Below are 17,082 nucleotides of genomic sequence, written 5' to 3' on the forward strand. Positions count from 1 at the left end.
GGCGCTCGTGAGCACCACCTTTGTGGCTGCCATGCGCCCTCGATGCACACTTCAGCTGAGCGCGCAAGTTTGCGAGCTACGCAGAGGACTTCTACCTGGCAGTCAAAGTGACATTACGCCGTGAAAGTGCGGACTCCGTGGAAGACCGTGAGGGTTTAGAGTGCCATTTGGGACATGGGCCGTTTCTCAATATGCGTACTTGTCTGTACTTGTGTTCTCGTGGACTTTTGAAACGTCATCAGTCGCTGCCCAAGGACTGTTCCATTTCAAAGTTCACATCTAGCCAAACAGGCTACATTTAAAATCCCTGGATGTGTCCTTTATCCATACTTTTATCGAGGTTGCATCGAGAGGAGACATCCCAGAATGCATCTCGCACCAACCAGCAAGCGTCAATAGCGGATGAGAAACCCTGCATAATTAAAAACTACTACTGTTAATGTGTCAAAAAAAATATTTTTAAGACTTTTTCAGGGGAGAATGTACTTGTTAAATGATTAAATATGTGGTTTATTTATAAAGAGACCGCCTATTTAAGGTGTTTTTTAAAGTGTTTTTGGAGGTGCGAGATCCAGTCGATCATCGGGTGCTCCAAGCTCATTAACCCGCCGAGAGCAGCCTTTCCTCGGATAAACCTTCTGACGTCTGCCGCTGGATCTGATGTGGTTAAACATCAGATGTCACAAACATGAGAAAAGAGGCAGGGTTGTGTTTTATTTTTTATTTTGTTATAAATATAGTCCCCACTCTGGGAACAGCCTATTCATTCAGAAACGTCTTGCTGTGTCTTACCCTCTCGCTTGAGGGTGTCAATGATGGCCTTCTGGACAGCAGTCAGGTCGGCAGTCCTATATGATTGTGGTTTTGATTAATGAACCAGACTGGGAGTTTTTAAAAGCCTCAGGAATCTTTTGCAGGTGTTTAGAGTTAATTATTTGATTCAGATGATTAGGTTAATAGCTCGTTTAGAGAACCTTTTCATGATATGCTAATTTTTTTGAGACAGTAATTTTGGGTTTTCAAGAGCTGTATGCCAAAATCATCAATACTAAAACAATAAAAGACCTAAAATATTTCAGTTGGTGTGCAATGAATCTAAAATATATGAAAGTTTAATTTTTAGCATTACAGTATGGCAAATAATGAACTTTTATCACATCTTACATTTTTTTTTAGAAGTACCTGTATACTCAGGTCAGAGCTCAGAGAGATCAGAGCTCTCTTTTGAGTACAGGTCAACTACAAGGAAGAAGCAGAGGATTTGATTTCATAGGAAGACTTACACAAACACTTCTACACTATAAAAAAGTATGTAAAAAAGGGCCCAATGTACTTTTAATAAGGGTTCCCTTTCGAAGTGGAACTAAGTACCGCCACTCCCACCATGTGCATCACTCGCTGCGTGTAGGGCACCAAGTGCTGAGAGAATGACTTTGACGTCATGTCTTTGCGTGTGCAAAAGGCCTGCTAACGGTAAGCAAGTGATTCACTGTAGGAGTGGAACAATCCCGTGTCTTCTTGATTTTCAAACAGTTTTGGTTTTATTTGTTCAAACAAACTTGAAACAGAGAATCCTGCTACTCAGCAGAGTCGTCGGATAGGGCCGTGTGTTATTTGTCTTCTCAATAGGCCTAAAGCTGAGATTGCAGACTCATTTGTTCAAGATGTTGTCGTCAGGATCATTCGCTAAGGGTTATTGAGTGAAGAGACATTACCCTGCCATCCGTTGGACATCATTCAGCACCTCGTCCATGAAGTACACCATTTTCCTCTCTTTCTGCTGAACACTGGTAAGCAAACAGTTTTCTGTCAGGGAGTGATCAGAACTGAACTGTTAAATCATACAGTTGTCATTCATGGAACTGTGACTCATGAATTTTCTTGCAGAGGGATTCATATACTTCGATGTGCATTCCTGGACTTTTTGTATTTTTTTGTGAACTCATGGTGGACAGAGTTTAACTCTGCCATTTATTTTGCTAGATTTTTGAATCGGACTAGGCTTTTTGAAGTGAACTTCAATGTGACCTTTGAGAGTTTCCGATAACTTGAATGTATATGTGAAACATTTCAGGGTTTTGAAAAGAAGACACATTTCCTGATTTTCTACATTTTTTTTAAAAAAAAATTTGACCGAACTTGAATTTGATCTTCTCCTGTTAAAACAGGGAAACAAAAACAATCTCCATTAATTTAACAAAATGTATGCTAATTTCGAGTCATTTATACTAAGGAGTCTTACCCATATTGTTAGACACAGGGATGGTGGGTTTTGCAGACAACAACACTTACCCCTGAGTTTTCTGCACATACACTTCAGATGGCTGCCATGTATTGAGTAAATCCTGGAGCCCACCTCACAGTCTTTTGAGCATTTACACATTGCAACCCAATAGGCAAAACAAATAATACATTTAGTTAATCCGACTACGCCACCCTGGTGAAAGACCAGGGAAACACTCCTAATAAGGACACAGGTAAGTTTTATCACTGAAGGCAAACAAAAATGTCTAGCGAGATGAGAGCATCAATACAAAAGAGATTCGATTTTATTATCCTGGGATATGCCCAAAAACAATTCTCCAGAGCCAGGTGTCGCAGGGACGAGGCTGGCCTGCTGCAACTCAGGAGGTTGTTCAAACCCACCTCAACTTCACACAAAATTGGCACCACACGCACGGCACACTGTAAAACACACCACCGAATGAACGCCGCCAGCCTTCCCCATTCCACAATGAATCTAAACTGGCTCCTTTAGAGAAAGGAAACATATTAACAAAAGATCACAACAGAATTATTACTAAAATGATAAACAAACAAATTAAACATTTACATATACTGTGCACAGGCTCAATGACGTCACCTACCGCGAAGCAGGTGGACAGAGTCCAATTGGCACCAGAATACATTAAAAGAAACAAGAAATCACAATGAAAACAATTTTTTTTTCTGAAACTAAAAATCAACAAACAGAAAAGGGAAAAATGAAGGCTCATTCACGGACAGCCACGGCCAGTATTAATCAGCACCAATCGTCCCCAACAGCTCAGATACACAGAAAACAAAAATACAATCAAGACCATAAGCAAAATAGCGGGGTCACATGTAGCGTTTTCAGCAAGCAACAAGGATTAGGTAGCTTGAAGTTCAATTCCCCTTCTCCCTTTAACAAAGCAGAGCGTCAACTAAATTCCCCGAGCCCCAAATATGAGAAAGGGAAAGGCATACATACGATTTGGATTGAATAAACACCAGACGCAAAACTGTATGTTAACTCACAACAGGTACCGTGAGTCAGTCTATAGGCCAGAGTTTAACACGTGCTATTGGCGCCATACTGAGAGCAATACAAAATAAGTACCGGGTTACCAAGGGATTTAAAAATCTACCCAACGTACCTGAGCAAACTCTGCTACAAACTTGCTACAATGCAGATGCCACCACCAACTCTGCTATAACTACAAATGACACATCTTATAATACAGCACTGCCATAAGCAGCTCACATTAGACCATCAGGATCTCAACATACCTGTAGACAAATGGGGACAGGAAAAGGAAGTGCCAGGGGGAGAGCAAACCCAGGATCAACAGGACTATACACCTGTCAACATAAAGGTCCTTAAATACTATGGCTGCTTGCACCTCATTGGTTTATCAATCATAAGGGTGCTATCCAATTCTTAGTTGTGCATCCTTGTTTCCTTTCCTAGCTTCCTTTCCTCGCGCCTTAGCTCCACTCCTTCAGCATGCGAGGGAAAGACGCGAGGAAAAGAAGCGAGGGCGGAGGAATTAAATCAAGTGAAATTATATATATATCCTCGCTCCTTTTAACGTCAAGTAATGACGACACCGCTGGATTTAGTCGGGATTCTTGAACATTAGAGAACTATTTATATTGTAAGCTTCAGCCTCCACAAAATACCACATTTGTCCATATTTTAATTAATATTACCAGTAGGGATGCACCGAATCCAAGATTCTTGTTCGGATTCGCACGAATATTGGGCTTTTTGACTGGGTTTGGTTTCTGCCGAACCTTAGAATTTTTTTCCACCAAACCGAACCCGCTTGCACTACGCGATACTGGTCGAACATGATGCCGTGGTTGATTATGGCAACGTGTTTACTAGGTGGACCGTTCGAATGCAGTAGGCTGTGAGAGAGTGAAAATGGAACTTGTGAACAGAAAATTTGTTGTTTGGCAGTACTTTCAGTCACAAGAAGGCAATTCAAGTCGAGCTATATGTTCAATTTGCAATGCCGATTTGTCTCGTGGTGGCAAGAACCGCTGGATGTCCGGTTCGCGAACGAATCATTCTTTTTAACCGGATCTTTTTAGTGATCCGGTCGAACCAGTTCGGAACTGAATTGTTCTAAACGGTTCACGTTGCAAATCAGCGCTGATCTCACAAGTTACTAGTTACTCACTTTCTGACATGAGTGACAGTCCCTCAGACTAGAAATAAACTAAGATTTTGAAGTATATGTTGTAACTCCAACAGTTCACTGAACTGAGACATGTTTTGCTGTGAGAACCGGTGAGCTGAGATACTGCATGCGTGATAGCGTCGTCTTGAACAGAACTGTTTCTCTCGGAGTGGGACGGCTGCTGTTTCTCTCGGAAAACGGATGCTGATAATATATGAGCACGGGTGAACCAAGGATTTGTGTAAGTTTATGTTATGACAATGTAAGTTTATTTAATCTGTGTAAAACATCAGTGTTTGCACGACAGTGGCTGTATTGAGTGCTTTTGCAAAACATGAATTAAAAACGTATCCAAGATGATGATGATTACAATAATAATTATTACTATACTAAGTTTTGATTACAAATACTTTAGATGAATGTGTTTAAATGTATTTTCATCTGCCGGTATGATAGAAATTATGTCATTACGTAAGGACGTAAAAGAAGCGGTGATCCGTTTATTTTGTGCATGAAGGAATCTACAGACAGCAATATGGCACAGTCATCCTGGCATAATGTTGTCTTTTAAAAAAAAATAAATTAAATTAAAAATACACTGCTGTGAATGTTGTTTATGTCATTAATTTGTTTACTGTGGTGATGGACTGAGGATGGGAGTTGGATTCGGTATTCGGATTCGGATTCGGCAGAATCTTAACCAGTGGATTCGGAGGATGGTGCACTTCCAGGGAGTTAGATGCACTCATGGTGATGCATTTGCAGTAGGAAGCTCTGTTCTTGCTTGTTGTACTTGCTTGTTGATTCTCTTAGAGTGATAAGAGTTAAGCATTTGCAAAGATTGTGCGTTCGGCTCTTGAGGGAGCTGATTGCATTCACTGTGATGTGAATCACTGTGGGAAGCTCTGCCTGGCATATTAAGGCGGCATGTCTAGTTCTGAGGAATTAAGATACGGGGAGAGTTATGGCAGGTGTTATTCATAATCTATCTATTCTGAAGGCATGGTCATGGTGAAATGATGAGACCCCTTCATTTTTTTTGTTGCCCTTCCTCCAATATTATTGTAAGCAATGAACTGCTGAGGCAGCAATTTACTAGAGCAGTGGTTATGGTGAGATTGTCACATGCCTGTCCTGTCCCGTGTAACACATGTGCTGTTTTTTTTTTTTTGGGCATGTGCTTGTGTCATTAGCTGTGTCTCATTTCGTTAAATTTCGAAGGCTGCGTCCTCCGGAGGACACGTCCTGTGTAGGATGCAGTTTACGGAGTGTCCTCAATCAGAATTAAACGAGATGTCCTTCGTAGGACACACAGGCAGGAAGTATCACGTTGCTATGCCAACAAGTTCAGCCTCGTTGCGCTCTCACGCCAGTTATATGAATGAAAATTATTTATAACTTGAAAATGACTATGAAATGTTTCTTGTCTTGACAGCAATGTACTGTTCTAAACGTTTAAAATGCACTAAACAATTGTAATCCTGTTTACCAAAACTGTTTGAGGTAACAAAAAATCTGTTTGAGGTAATAAAGCTTAAAAAAACAACAACAAAAAAGCTTGAACTACTTATTTTAAACACCACACCTACGCTCGCATGTATATCTGGCGGTGGTGCCGTTTTTTTCATATAATATAAAAAAAAAAAATGACGAGTGTGAACGGAGACGCAAAGAATTTTGGGTAATCTCCAGCCGTGAAGGCTACACCTCATGCACATTCCGAATTCCTGTGAAAGAAGGACGCATTCGAAGGTCGCGTTTGGAGTGTCCTACTCACTTTTTTGAAATGAGACGGCCTTATGATGTATGCACCCTTCGAATGCGACCTCTGGAGGACGCAGCCTTCTGAAATGAGACACAGCTATTGTCTTGATCCCTCATCCCTTGTTATCTCGTTATTGGTTTCATTTGCTCCACCTGTGTTCTCTCGGTCCCTTCTTGATTTGTTCCCTTTATAAGCTCCTTGTGTTTGTTAGTCTTTGTTTGAACGTTGTCGTGTCTAAGTCTCCCATTTGCCCCCGTGATTCTATTTATGGTATGTTTATGGTTCTAGATGTTGTTTTGATTTTGTTTGCCCCATCGTGGGTTTTGTTTTGTGTTTGTTTTATTTTGTTAAATAAACCCTCTTTTCTGCACTTGAGTCTTCGCACCAGTTTTCTTTGTTTTTGATGTGACAGAGATGACGCTCTGTCTGATGATAGCTCTCCCTCCAGTATGACTGGAAGTATTAACGGTGAACTGCTGAGCCAGTAGCTTATTGAAGGAGTCATCGTGTTAAGATTAGGAGACCCCTTTCTTCTTTAGCTGCAACATCTCCTTTGGAGGTGTGCTTTACTAAAGACGAATTGCTAGCTATAGTGGGTTTTGAGTACCTTTACTTTAGTCAGGGTATGAGTTGCCCTCCCCTAATGACTATGAGGCCTTTAAATATGGCCTGAGGTCCCCTGTGGCTCCTTTGGGGATAGAGACTGGGTGATGACGGTTAGAGGGAACACTGCATTATTCCCTCCTTTAATTTTCCTTCCTTTCTAAAGTATGAGTATGGATGTGGGCTCCACCTTTTGAGGAATGGCAAAATTGAAGGAGCCTAAAGGACTGTTTACTGTGGGTTTTTAGCAACTTGCTTGTTCCTTGTGATAAGCTGCTCAAGTTTGTGTAGAGCAGGGTAATTTAAACTATGTTGGGCAACTCTTAAACTGCCTTTGTTTAATTTACCTCACACCACAATTATTTTTGTGTCTTGAATCAGGTACATTTCTTCCCTTTAGAGGGACATTTGACCACGGCCCTGTAGTGTAAATAAGTTGAGGAAGTTTGCCTGTGTAAACTGCAGTGCAGTTTTATGAGTAGAGATATAATGTGGGACAATCTTCAGGTTGTTAAAGACCACTCTTGTTGCAGCATTCTAAATAATTTGCTGAGGTTTGAGAGTGCTTGCTGGAAGACCTGCCAAGAGAGCAGTACAATAGTCCAGTCTGGATAGAACAAGCGTTTGGACAAGGAGGTGTGTAGCATGCTGCAATAGGAAGGGCCTGATTGTCCTAATGTTGTATATGGCTGTCATGGATGGAGTTATGGTTGATGATCCTAGCAGTATGGATAAGTTGTGATGAAGTGTTGAGTTGGCCGAGATCACAAGCAGCTCTGTCTTCAAAAGGTTTAGTTGAAAGTGTTGGTCCTTCACCCTGTGGCATTCCAGTTACTAGATGTTGTGACTCACCCCTCCATGACACCCAGAAGGACTTACCTGAGTGGTAAGACTTGAACCATTGGAGTGCGCTTCCTGAGATTCCCTTCATCTTGAGGATTGACAGGAGGATCTGGTGGTTAACTGTGTCAGAAATGGCAGACAGATCAAGCAAGATGAGTACTGAGTAACCACTCTTGCCAGTCTCAGGGCTACAATAACTGAGAGCAGGGCAGTCTCATAAGCGTTATGAGTAAGAAAGGTAGAGACTTCAAGTGTTAAGTGTTGTTCAAGTGTCTTAGTAATGAATGGAAGAAGGGGTACCAGTCTGTAAATTTCTAGATGTGCTGGATTTAGAGTGGGTATGAATGCCTGCTTGAATACTATTGGAAAGGTATCAGTGTGAAGATATGTGTTGATGATATGAGTGAGTGCAGGTACAATGATGTGATGGTGAATACATTTTCCCACTGGTTAATCTGTGTGCCAACACTTGTAATACTGGTATCACTTGGAAGGGGTGACACTAGAGTTTTCCCTCTTTTGCACCAGGCTTTTAAATGGTTAATTACAGTCACTGCAGAAGCTCGGGTTGCCATAGAAACATGACAAGCGATTGAGGCTGCACTCGCGCGTTAGCTGGATCAACCTGAAATATGCGCTTTTTTATGTGCTTTTTTACGCAATTTGAGCGTCACACAAAACATTTGTGATAGTTCACCTTAGATTTTGTTGCTAATTTTAAATATATTGTTGAGTACATTATTACAGTGCGCTTGCATTAAATCTGCCTGCTTTCTAAACGGCTGAGTTAAAGAGAGAGAGCTCGTGTTTTTTTATTTTTCTAAACCTTATTTCCTAGCTCACGCTTTTCTTATCCTAATTTTACTATTTGCAAGTTACACAAAACACACACGCTGTACTGAATGACTCTGATCATGGCCAGGTGTTCTCCACGTCCGATCGACTCGGGTATTACACACAATGTTAAACAGACCCAGGACCCAAAGTAATAGATTGGGACCCGACCCAGACCCGGCTAACCATTTAAAATACAGACCCGAACCAAGTACGGGTCCATGGGTCTCGGATGCTCCGTTAAGACCTCTATGGCAAAACAAATGCATTCCCATCGACAAATGCATTGATCACGGTCCTCTGTTCCTCTTTTTAAATTATTGCCCTATCCATATATTCTTTAACAGGCGCGATGGCGGAATCTACACATCTCAGTTCTTTAACCCAAGCGCTCTTTGATGACGTGGCTGATTATGTTTCTGATGATAATCTGTCAATCATCGCCCTGACAATGTGATTGGTCTGAACAGTTTCTGTTCGGGCATAATAACTCCTCTATGGATCGATTCCAGACCGAACTTCCCGACCTAAAAATGTTGTGGGCAGGGTTTAGTTCGGTTGGCATCCAGGCTAGGATATAATAGCAGTGTTGCGCAAAGTAAAGGCCCTTTCACACCAGACATGTAATGAAAAAGCGAAGCGAATATTTTGCATGCGGATATTTAGCGTCAAAACCATTCACATCAGCCGCAACATGAATTTGCAACGTTTCAGAGCTCCAACATTCCAAAACATTCACGGCGACAGGTAAGAAAACACGGGCACTTCCTCAGTCAGTGAAGATGAGCTTTTAATTTTATTTAAAAGACAGAAAAGAAGGTTTTGTTTACCCAGTCTTAAAAGAACAGAGAGTTTGAAGGGGAGTATGCTAATCATGTAACTAAAACTTTATCATGGCCGGTTCTGCACTTACTTTCGAAAGTCTGTGGGACAATTTGAAGAGCTCCTCCCGAAACAGCAGCGCATCTGACGAGACAAACACACACTTCAGGGAATCAATCGATCTGGAGAAGCTGTTTCCAGTTGAGTCACAATGTAAACATTTAAGTGCCACAAACATACTGATGGCAACACGTTCCCTTTTCATAATTGCAGACACAATGGTAAAAAAAAAAAAAAAAAAAAAATCAACAATTTACAAAATATTAAGTTATTGCTGTCTGTAAACACAGTAGTAAACACAGCTACAGATGTACAGCTTTAACTAAAACTACAGCTGTAATCTCATGCCACACCTGGGAAAGGTTTATGTTGAGTGAATAGCTAGTGACATCAACTGGACATTTTGCCGCCTTTCTTTCCTTGTATGTGATTGGTTGAAGCAGTTTCTGTCGCTGCTAGAGTAAAAAAAAAAAAATCGCTATCGAAACAGAAAGAATAAATGAAGTTTTTTTCACTGCAGCACATTCACGTTCGGTGTAGAAGCACTCATTACACAAACAGCTGATCAAAAAATAAAACCATTGCGCGAATTATTTGCGCGTCAAAATTATGTCCAGTGTGAAAGGGCCCTAAAGGGATAGTTCGCTTTAAAATTAAAATTCTGTCATCCTTTACTCACCCTCAAGTTGTTTCAAACCTGTATGAATTTCTTTCTTCAGCTGAACACAAGGGAAGATATTTTAAATAATGTCAGAAACCAAACAGTTAACTGGAGCCATTGACTTCCATAGTAGGAAAAAATAAATAAAAAATACTATGGAAGTCTATGGCTCCAATTAACTGTTTGGACAAATATGGACTAACTATAAAATTATTTATTATATTTCATTATATTATTTATGCTGTTCTATTGTACTTTTTGGAGTGTGTCATTGTAAACCATTAACTGTAATCACATGGAAATTAGTAGCACAGACATTCAGTCTAGCATCTCTGTGTTTCATGGAGCAAATAAAATGATAATATGGCATCATAATGACAAATGACAGGGTGAATGTGTAAATTATGATATTAACTATACATTTCACACATTGAAAGCACTTTAAAACATTTCACACATTGAAAGCACCTTTTGAATGGTGCAGAAATCACAGAAAATTTAAAAGGACTGACATTCAATAAGGAACATCTCACAGAAAAAGCAATGACACCGTAGGTATTGAGATGGACATGTAATATAAATACGAAACAATATGCTCAGTCACGTAGAAGGTATGCTTTTGTGGCCATTCAGTCATTTCCCCGCTGTTCTGTGGTCTACCTCATATCACAGGCCACAGTTCAGAGGGAAAGTGTGTGTAGTCTTTGTAGGGGGGCACGTCTCTGATAGATAAAGACTAAAAGGTTCAGATGGAACAGAAAATGGTCTTCATTCATGTAGATGTAGGCACACATGAATGCATAAAGAGAAATTGAGGAAACAGAACACTATTAAAATGATGTCTTGTGTTTTGAGGAGAAATGTTTGTGAGTGTGATACAAGTGTATTTGTGTAGGAATAATATGGAAGCAGAAAAGACTCTAATAATTTGAATTAATTATTCATGCAAAAAAACAAAACAACAACAAAACAACAACACAAAAAAAACACGATGCACACATGTAGCCATTTTTACATGCACAAAACTAAATTCTCATGCACAAAAAAGATTCACATGTGCAAAATAAAATATATATTCAGAAAATATATTTCACAATTGCAAAACACAATTCGTAGATTTACAACTGTGCACAAAAACTTTCGAATGTTTAAAATTTTAAAATTTGTTGAATTTCCTTGGATTTGTGTGTGTGTATTTTGAGACTTTCTTGGCAGCACTCTCGTCCCACCTGGATCAGTCGTAATCTTTAGGCAATCAGATTTAGGCTAATCAATCAGCCAATCATAATCGTGTAAGGGCGTGGTGTTAAGTCATCAGCTTTTAACCACAGTGTTAGGGTTATGGACATTTTCGGCCACTAGATGCCCCCATTGCATCTCTTATTCTTGTTCAGTCACTGGCATTATGTCAGATTGTTTTCACCTGTGCCTTGTTTCCTGTTTGTGTATTTAAGTCACCTTAAGCCTAGTTCAGACTGCACGATTTTCAAACTCGTCGGGTCACTGCTCTATTCACACTGCGTGACTATCTGGGGTATCATTCAGTCACTGCTGTGTTCACACTGCACGATGGTTTGACGACAGAGGAGTTCACACTGCATGACTGAACAAGAGGAAGAATCACCGACAACTCTCTCGCTCTCCGGTGTGCAAACTACATTTCCCAAACACACGTGCGATGTGCCGAGTAAACAACGCGAGATCACACGTGCGTCAGACCGGAGTTCTCGCGCGTGACTTGGAATTGTTATTAAAAATGATAAACTGCACAAAGTTTGCTTCAAATTGTATGTGCGCTGATTTGTGGAGAAAAAGAAAAAAGATTATGGCGGAAGAAATTGTTGGAGAGACAGAGGGAGCCAGGATTTTGTTCTGCAAAGACAGTTTGAGGTAAATAAATAATTATTTAATGTGCTGCTGCTGTGGCTGGATGTGCAAATGTTTGGCCTTTGTTTCTGTTTGATAGAATTGTAAATATATCTATTAAAATACTGAAATTCTGCTTTATAACTCCTCCCTGAACCTCCTGCTGCCCTGTATCTCACTCTCTCATTGGCTGTCGGTGTAATTTTCAGTCAGAACGCTGTTCAAACAGCTGGAGTTTGAATCGCCGACAGGTCCAGATATTTAGCATGCCAAATATCTCACCGGCGTCGGCGACTCGTCGGCGATTCTCTCTGATCGCGTCTTTGATCATTCATACTGCGTGATTGTCACTCGCGTGCACGAGGACCGATTTGCCTGTGATCTCGGGCATTTGTCAGCGATTTCGCAAAACCTGTCGGCGACTCGAAATCGGGGCAAAAATCGGGCAGTGTGAACTAGGTTTTAGTCTTGAGTACTCTGCTCAGTGTTTCCTGTCATGACCAAGTCTAGGTCATTTTCATGCTGTGCTTTTTTGATTGATCTGAAGAGACTATATTTTGTATCTGGTATGGTTCTTCTGTTTTATTTTAATTTACATTTTTTCTTTGAAACTTTGGCAATTACTAAACGATCTTTTGGTTAACTTTTTGGAATGCCTTCTGGATTTGCATTGAGAACTTTTGGGATTTAACTTTTGGAACTATTGACATTACTCTTTACTTTTTGCATTTTTTCCCCCTCCTAAGAACTTTTTGTATGCCTAATACCTTATTGGGACTTTTTGGAGTCTATATTTTTTGGAATGTTTTGGACTTGCCTTTTCGTCAAATTAAAGATTTGTTAACATTCCCCCCAGAATTAATATATCTGGCTTTCTGTTTTTTCAGGTCTCACACTACTCCTATTCCCGAGTCCCTGACGGAAACACTGAGTCAGACATGGACCCAGCAAATTCATCCCAGGCACAGGACCTTCGTGGTGCAGTTGCTCGTCAAGAGGCTGCCTTAGCCCAACATCAGACCTTTATGGCAAAACACGATAGCCTGCTATCTGACGTTCTCACATCCCTTCAAGAGATTTTTTGTCGCCTACCAGCTGATCCTGCCATAGGTCCAGCTCAAGTACCTCAGCCAGCACCTCCTACCACTAACCTGTTATCTGAACCCTGGCTACCTCCTCCTCAGCGCTTTTCAGGAGACCCTAGTGCCTGCAACGGCTTCCTGACACAATGTGTGCTCTCACTTTTGAGTTACAACCATCATCCTTCCCTTCAGACAGGGCTAAGATAGCCTATATTATCACCCTTCTCTCTGGAACAGCCCTCTCTTGGGCCACAGCCATCTGGGAGGCCCTGAAGTCCCTTCTGTAACCGTTACTCTGCCTTTGTAGAGGAGTTCAAACGGGTCTTCAATCATCCCCTCCAGGGACATGAGGCCTCAAAGAGGCTGTTGTCCAATCCGCAAGGCAAACGCAGCGTGGTGGACTATGCCACCCAGTTCCGCACTGTTGCAGCAGCTAGTGGCTGGGATCAAGAAGCTCTCATTGTTTGTTTCCAGAACGGTCTCTCAGAGACCATCCAGGATGAGCTTGCTACCAGAGATCCTGTTGGTACTCTTGAGACTCTAATTGAGGTGGCGATCCGCGTGGACAATAGAATTAGACAGAGAGACTGTGCTCGTAAGTCTTCCATCCTCATACCTGCACAACTCCCAACTCAAGCTTCCCAAGAAACCCCAGAGCCCATGCAGTTAGAAGGTACCAGGCTGTCACTTTCTGAACGTGATCGGCGCATGAAGGAGCACCGCCGCCTGTACTGTAATCAGTTGGGCCATTTCAGAGTTTCCTGTCCTGAGCTTTTGGGAAAAGCTCCATCCCGTGCAGACAGGGGAGGTCTGTGACGGGAGTTACCCAAATCTCTCCCCTAACCGACATTGGTCTGCTCCTTCCGGTTATACTCTCTTGGGGAGATGAGAGATTCTCTGCAGGCTTGTGTGGATTCCGGTGCAGCTGGTAATTTTATGGATGTTTCCTTAGCCAGAAAACTAAGCCTTCCCTTTGAGTCCCTTTCGTCTCCCCTAGTTGTTACTGCCCTGGATGGGCGACCTCTGGGTCATGGAGAAATCATTAATCAAACCCTCCCACTACCTCTCTCCATTCTTCAACATCAGGAGGATATATCTTTCCAGTGTCATCCAGTCCTCAGCATTCCCTCTAATCCTGGGGCACCCCTGGCTTCTTCAACACAACCCCCATATCGACTGGTCCACCAACACTATCCTTGAGTGGGGACCAACCTGTCATGCCACATGTATCTTCTTGAGTTCCCCTGATGCTTATCCTCAGCACCAAGAGTCCATTGATCTCTCTCGAGTGCCCCCTTTGTATCATCTTTTTCAGGAGGTCTTCAGCAAACGCAGGGCCACCACGTTACCTCCTTATCGGCCCTATGATTGTGCCATTGATCTGCTTCCTGGCACTATTCCCCCTAGATGCCGTATTTTTTCACTATCTCTACCAGAAAGGGGAGCCATGGACAGCTACATTAAGGAAGCCCTTGCTACAGGGTTCATCCGACTCTCTACCTCCCTGCTGGGGCGGGTTTTTTCTTTGTGGGCAAAAAAGATGGTGGTCTTCGCCCCCGTGCATTGATTACAGAGGCCTCAACAAGATCACAATCCGAAATCGCTACCCTCTACCCCTCATGACCACTGCCTTTGAGTTGCTTCAAGGAGCCTCGATTTTTACCAAACTTGACCTGCGCAATGCATACCATCTAGTGCGTATAAGGCAAGGGGACGAGTGGAAAACTGCATTCAACACACCTACAGGGCACTATGAGTATCAAGTCATGCCTTTTGGACTCACTAATGCTCCTGCTGTTTTCCAGGCCCTAATCAATGATGTTCTCTGGGACATGTTAAACCAGTTTGTGTTCATCTACTTGGATGACATTCTGAATTTCGCTAGATCCTTGCAGGAACACACAAAGCATGTTCAAAGAGTTCTCCGTCGCCTCCTGGATAGCCATTTGTACATTAAGCCAGAGAAATGTGAGTTCCATGTGTCTAAAGTGCAGTTCCTAGGATTCATTATTACCCCAGGTAACATCCAAATGGATCCTAGAAAAGTGCAGGCTGTCACCAATTGGCCTAACCCCACCACTGTAAAGGAGGTTCAACGCTTTTTGTGGTTTGCGAATTTCTATTGCAAGTTTGAGCGGAACGTTAGTGCAGTAGCAGTTCCCCTTTCAGCCCTCACCAAGGGCAAAGCTGTAGATTTCTTTGGAGTTCTAAGGCTGAGGAGGCCTTCAAGGAACTGAAGCACCGTTTCACCTCTGCTCCTTTTCTGACTCTCCCTAATTCTGAAAAACCATTTGTGGTTGAGGTGGATGCCTAGGAGGTAGGAGTGGGAGCCATTCTCTCACAGGAAGGGATGGACAACAAACTTCCTCCTTGCGCCTTCCTGTCACACCGATTAACACCTGCTGAAAGGAATTATGATGTGGGGGATCGAGAACTGTTGGCAGTCAAGCTTGCTTTGGAAGAGTGGAGGCACTGGCTTAAGGGGGCACCTAATCAGTTCTTAGTCCTCACAGATCACAAGAATTTGGAGTATATCCACCAGGCTAAGCGGCTTAATCCTCGCCAGGCCAGATGGTCACTGTTTTTTAATCCTTTTCAGTTCACTTTGTCCTATCGACCGGGATCCAAGAATCTGAAATCAGACTCCCTGTCTCGAGTTTACTCACCCGTAGGTCGTGAGGAGCCAGTAGGCCCCATCATTCCAAGCTCAAAGGTAGTAGCTCCAGTTAGATGGGACATTGAAGCTACGGTAAGGAGGGCCCAGACTCTCGAACCTGACCCTGGAGGGGGGCCAGCTAACTGTCTACTTGTCCCGAGAACTGTCCGTTTCCAGGTTCTCCAGTGGGGACACAATTCTCGCCTTAAATGCCATCCTGGTGCTACCCGGACTCTCGATTTTCTTCTTAGAAGGTTTTGGTGGCCTACCATTAAGGAGGACATTCGAGCATATGTGGCTGCATGTCCGACTTGCAACCAGGGGAAGTTACCCCACCAAACACCTCAAGGATTGTTGCACCCTCTTCCCATTCCCCAGTGGCCCTGATCTCATCTCGCGATGGACTTCATCACCGGACTCCCACCCTCCCAGGGAAATACCACTTTTCTAGTAATAGTCGACCGATTCTCAAAGGAATGCAAATTTATCCCATTGCACAAGTTACCTTCTGCCAAAGAAACTGCAGAGATTGTCATTCAACATGTTTAGAGTCTTCGGGATTCCACAGGACATTGTTACAGATCGTGGGCCACAATTTTCATCTTGCTTCTGGCATGCCTTCTGTTGACTACTGGGGACAATGGTGAGTTTGTCTTCTGGTTTTCACCCAGAGTCCAATGGACAAACTGAGAGACTGAACCAGGACCTAGAGACCACACTGAGGTGCATGACAGCTAACAACCTGACATCCTGGGCATCTTTTGTCATCTGGGCAGAGTACGCCCATAACACGCTGCGTTCCTCAGCAACCGGCATGTCTCCCTTTGAATGTCAGTTCGGATATACACCCCCATTATTCCATGACCAAGAGGCAGAGTTTTGGGTTCCATCTGCTCTTTACTTTGTTCGACGCTGCCGTCTAACCTGGAGGAAGGCTAGACGTAAGCTGCTGCAGGCATCTCAGCAGAATCAGAGGCAGGCCAATCGTCGTCGTCGAGCTGCTCCTGCATTACGTCCTGGTCAGCGGGTGTGGCTATCTACTAGAAACCTGCCATTATGGGTGGAGTCCCGCAAGCTGACTCAACGTTTCATTGGTCCTTTATGTATTTCAAGGAAAGTAAATCCAGTTACCTACTGTTTATTTTTACCTAGATCACTTAAGATTAATCCCACCTTCCATGTGTCTTTACCAAATTTCTTCTCCTTTTACTCCCGCAGTCAGAACTCCCCCTCCTCCTCGGTTCATTTGTGGCCAGCCTGCTTACATGGTCCATCGGATACTGGACTCTCGCTGAGTACGGAGATCCCTTCAGTACCTGGTGTACTGGGAAGGCTATGGTCCAGAGGAACGCTCCTGGGTCCCTTCCCGGGACATCCTGGATCCCGAATTGATCCGGGAGTTCATGCTCGTCAGCCTGATCATCCTTGGAGGAACGTCAGGAGCCGTTCCTAAAGGAGGG

Source organism: Pseudorasbora parva, chromosome 2, assembly GCF_024679245.1.
Source record: "Pseudorasbora parva isolate DD20220531a chromosome 2, ASM2467924v1, whole genome shotgun sequence".
Classification (NCBI taxonomy): Eukaryota; Metazoa; Chordata; class Actinopteri; order Cypriniformes; family Gobionidae; genus Pseudorasbora; species Pseudorasbora parva.